This window comes from Stegostoma tigrinum, chromosome 27 (assembly GCF_030684315.1).
Source record: "Stegostoma tigrinum isolate sSteTig4 chromosome 27, sSteTig4.hap1, whole genome shotgun sequence".
In the NCBI taxonomy this organism is placed as follows: domain Eukaryota; kingdom Metazoa; phylum Chordata; class Chondrichthyes; order Orectolobiformes; family Stegostomatidae; genus Stegostoma; species Stegostoma tigrinum.
This window is the reverse complement of record NC_081380.1, coordinates 15002383-15007738: the sequence shown is the minus strand read 5'-3', so window position 1 is coordinate 15007738 and position 5356 is coordinate 15002383.

Sequence of the window (5356 nt, the reverse complement as noted above, 5' to 3'; positions counted from 1 at the left end):
TTAAATGACCCCAATGACCTTGCTTCCACAACTGCTGCTGGCAACGCATTCCATGCTCTCACAACTCTCTGTGTGAAGAACCCGCCTCTGACATCCCCTCTATACTTTCCAACAACCACCAACTCATTGTTTACATTAATTTTAGTGTCATCTGTGAATTGACTGATCAATCCTCCAACATTCACGCCTTGATCATTAATGTACACTACAAATAGAAAGGGACCTCACGCTGTACCCTGCAGTATGGCACTGGATAGAGGCTTCCATTATCCTCTGCCTACTGCTACTAAGCCAATTTTAGATCCATTTTGCCAAACTGCCCTGGATGCTATGAGCTCTTGCACTCTTGATCAGTCTCACATGCAAGACGTTGAAAATCTTACTGAAATCTATGCCGACTACATTCACTTCACAAACCTCATCTGCACATCTAGTCACCTCCACATATGACTCAATCAATCCTGTCAGATAAGATTGTCCCCTGACAAAGCCATGCTGAATATCATTAATTAATCTTTGCCTCTGCAAATGAAGAATAACTCTGTCCCATATATATATATTTTAAATGTTTCCCTACCAGTGTTAGACTCAATTGTCCTATAGTTCCCTAGTTCATCTCTACCACTTTGGATATTGGTACAATAATAGATATCCTCCAAAACTCAGGCAACTTTCCTGTGAAAGTTAATGCCAGGGTTCATGCAAGTTCTTCCCTTGCCTCCCACAACAGCTTGGGACATATCTCATGTGGGTTTGGGAAATTATCTAATTTTTAGCCTGTTAAAACTGTTCACACCTCTTCCCTCACAATTGTAATTTGTTTGCATATCACAGTATCCCCCCCAAATCTTTATATACACATCATCTTTTTCCATAGTGAATGCAGATGCATGGTACTCATTGAAATCTCACTCATGTCTTCCAGCTCTACACCCGGTTTGCCACTTTGGTCCCTGAACGGTCCAACTCTTGCACTGATTATCATTTTGCCCCAGCCCAATTATGTGCTTTTAGATTTTCCCTTACTTTTCCACCAGTAATTGTCATGTCCCCGCTTCACTTTCCTAATATATTTTTAATATAACCCTCTGCATTTTCTACATACCTCTAGGTCTTCACAGCCTTCAGTGTCTCCTAAAAGCTTACCTTTCTTTCACATTATGACAGCATGTTGGCCCTACACTTTCACTATTTCCATTTTGAAGGACTCTCATTGCTCTGATGTAGAAAATAGTCCCAACCTCTCCAATCCTTCCTCGTACCTAAAATATCTCATCTCTAGAAGCATAAACAACTTTGCACCCTCTCCATTCGTGTCTTGTCTACAGTGTACTACTTTAGCAGAGGTCTAATTAATGTCTTATATAAGATCAGCATAACCTACTTTATGCTGTTATTAAGATAGCCTAGAATATTGTATGATTTATTAACAACTTTATCTACCTATCCTGTCACCTCTAATGACTTATAGTATATGTACAGCAGACCTCTTTGCTCTTGATCAATCTTTAGAATAGTATCCTTTATTTTATACTGTTCAGACTGAGCTGTAAGAAGGGCCACAAGCTTCTGTCATTGGTACGCGTGTGACTGATCAAGTTGATTATCGACCCACTGATCCTTGGGCAAACAGGGTAAGATATCCTATGGAGTAACGGGGTCCAGTGTGCAGTATACTCTTCCCGTTCTTCTCTTCTCTGTCATTGTTCTGCCTCATCATTAAGATGTATGGACTCAAAGCATGGTTCAACTTCATGGACAAGCAGTAGCAATTTTGAATCATTGGAAGGTAACTTCTTCCAGTAATTAGTATCAATGTTGCCATTTCCAAATTTCAAGAACGGCTTCATAATATTTTTGAAGTTTTTTTTTGTCTTTCCAGGAATGTTGATCACTTAAGGGTTGAGAAATCAGAATTTGATGCGGGATATACTTTTGACCATACTGGCACAGTGCCAGGTTCATTGTAGCTAACTTTTGCAGGAGTCTTACCTTAATGTTGTGGAGCTATCTTCAAGACAGTCATGAGCATTTGCTTGGTAATTCAGATGACAGGACAGGGGCAACGATGAAATGTTTCTTCTGTTCTGATGTGTAATCATTGACCAAATGCTGAACTGCACCAGTTATATAAATACTGCAGCTATAAAAGCAGATTGGTAATTCAACAGTGAGTAACTTTACTCCCCAAAGCTGTCACAATGAAGGCAACCAACCATCAGTGTGAACTACACACAACATGCATGCAAAGTATTCTAACTTGGAGCATTATAAACTCCTTGCCCATTCAGGAAGATGACAAGCAGTCACGGGTCACATTAGATGGGCCTTAAACAGGTGAGATGGCTGTAGGGCAACAGGTATTCAACACAGGATTATCCTGATAAAGATTTACAGACTGTGTTGATTAGGGCAAGTTCTCAGAAGATCTGCTTTCTTCTATTTATTCACAGTGCTATCACCCCAACTGATGTTACTATTAGACAGTCACATCCTAGAATGAAGGGGAAAATTATTACCGATGCTGGAACCTGCACTGAATGGAACAAATGCTGGGGATCATAGCAGGTCATACAGCATCCACGGAGAGACAGCAAGCTAACGTATCAAGTCGAGATGACTCTTCATCAGAGCTGACGTGAAGTGTGGACGGGGTAGCATTCATGCTATAGTTAGGACAGGGTGGAGCTTTTTCTACTCATTTGTGGGATGCAAGCGTTGCTGGCTAACTAGCATTTCTTGCGAATTTCTTGGTGCTCTTGTAAAGTGCTGGGGGAGAAAGAATGTTGATAGATCAGACTATGTGATTAGAATGTGAGAACGGCAGAAAATTGTGGGTCTAAACACCAGGCCTGAAAGAACAGACAGTCCCACTGAGGTTGGGGGTGCGCAGAGTACACATGGTGACAGAGAATGTACAAGTAAAGCTCCGATAAAGACTGATGTAGACTCCTCAACGTTAGCTTGCTCTCTCTATTCATGGATGCTGCCTGACCTGCTGTGATTTCCAGTATTTGTTGTTATCATCCTGGAATGAGATTTGGCTTGCTGGATTTTTTAAAAATTTATTGTGATAGTCTTTCACTAAAACATAGGCACACAAGGCTGTAGATATTCTCTTGCATTAAAACAGGAGTGTATTACACAAATTTTAAAAAAATCAAAGCAAGCTACCTAAATACAAAACATAATTTGAAAAATCTAAAAACACACAGCAAAACAAAGTCTCATCCATTCCCTAAAATCATCAGTTGTGTTTCAAATCCAGATAAATTATTGATCTCTGTCATATCTTTAGGTCCGATGTAGCTTCTTTTCAGTTCTGTCCTGTGAACTGATAAGTCTTCTTCCATGATTACTCTCAAAATTGAATACAGAAAATGTGGGCTTCACTGGCTAAACTAGAAATTATTGCCCATCTCTACTTGCTTTTGAGAGGGCGATGGTTTCCATTTGGTGTAGGTACACCCTCAATGCTGTTAGGGAGAGAGTTTCAGGATTTGACACAGTAACAGGGAAAGAACAGCAATATATTTCCAAGTCAGAGGGGATTAGAGATGAACTTGCAGACGGTCTTGTTCTCATGTATCTATTGCCTCGTCTCGTGACTGTTAGTTGGTAATAAAGGGATAATTGCTTGAGTTGGTGAATGGGGCACCAATTCAACAGGCTGCTTTATCCTACATCTTGAGTGATATTGAAGCTGCACTCATCCAGGCCAACGCAGATGGCAGACAGGCTCTCAGGAGTCAGGAAGTGAGTTACGCACTCCAGGGTTCTCAGCCTCTGAACAGCTCGAGTAGCCACAATATTTATATGACTAGTACAGTTCAGTTTCTGGTCAGTTGCAGACCTCAGAATATTGACAATTGTGCAATGGCAATTCCACTGAATGTCAAGGAGTGACGATTAGATTCTCTCTTTTTGGAAATTGCAATTGCCTGGCACCCGTATGGCTCAAATGTCATTTGCCACTTAAAAAGAAATACTGTGGATGCTAGAAATTTGAAACAAATGCAGAAAATACTGGAACTCAGCATATCTGGCAGATTCTGTGGAAAGCAAAACAGTTAACATTTTGAGCCCTTAATGACTCTTCAGAAAATATTTGGAAAATGGTGTTTTGTACACTTTTGGCAGAGGTGGAGTATTATTTAAGGGAGCAGATTGTATGCAAAAGCCAAAGACATTGTTAATTAGAGTTATAGAGAGTCACAGAGATGTACAGCATGGAAATAGATCCTTTAGTCCAACTCAGATATTCTAAATTAATCTAGTCCCATTTGCCAACATTTGGCCCGTATCCCTCTAAACCCTTCCAATTCATATACCCAACCAGATACCTTTGAAATGCTGTAATTGGACCAGTCTCCACCAGTTCTTCTGGCAGTTCATTCCACACATGCACCACCCTTTGTGTGAAAAATGTGCCCTTTAGGTCCCTTTTAAATCTTTCTTCTCTCACCGTACACTCGTGCCCTCTAGCTTCGGACTCCCCAACTCTTGGGGAAAGACCTTGACTATTCACCCTATCAATGCCCCTCATGATTTTATTAACCTCTTTCAGGTCACCTCTCAGCCTCTGACGTGCTAAAGAAAATAGCCCCAGCCTACGTCCCTATAGCTCAAACCTGGCAACATCTTTGTAAATCTTTTCTGAACCCTTTCAAGTTTAACAGCATCTTTCCTACAGCAAGGAGACCAGAAGTGAACACAGTATTCCAATTGTGGTAGAAGAAAAACAGAGGTAAAATGTATGTAAATTAAGATGTGAAAGGTAGAAAATGGGCCCGCTCTACTGTCAGCAATGTAAACAAGACACAAACAAGGCTGGGGGGTCAATGGGGGAAATATAAGGAAAATGGAGGCTGTGCTTGAAGTAGTGGATTTCAATACTGAACTCTAGAGGCTGTGAAGTTCCTTGAGCTCGTGTTATGCTGTGTTACAATACTGCAGCAGGCTCAGGGCAGAAATGAGAGCATGAGGGCAACTTGGTTGAAATTGCATATGTTCCACATGGAACAGTTGGAAGGTTTTACAGAAGATTATGTCAACTGATGTAATGGTGTAACTTGCAAACAGCCTTATAAAGCATGGCTATTCCCACACCCAAGACTTTAATGATTTAGAGACAATGTGCAGCATTGATGGATTTTCCTGCTCAACGTGAAAAGGGAAATCATATGGTTTTTATGAATGCGTGCTTTCCACCACAAATATGGTCCAAATGTCAACACCACAGCTGCCACACTGACTTACTTGCTACAGGTAAAAAAGTGTAGCCACAAGAACGCCAAGCAGCTTTTGAAAGGTTGAAAGCCATCTTAATAAATAGCATGTGTTTGTTGCCCAGAAT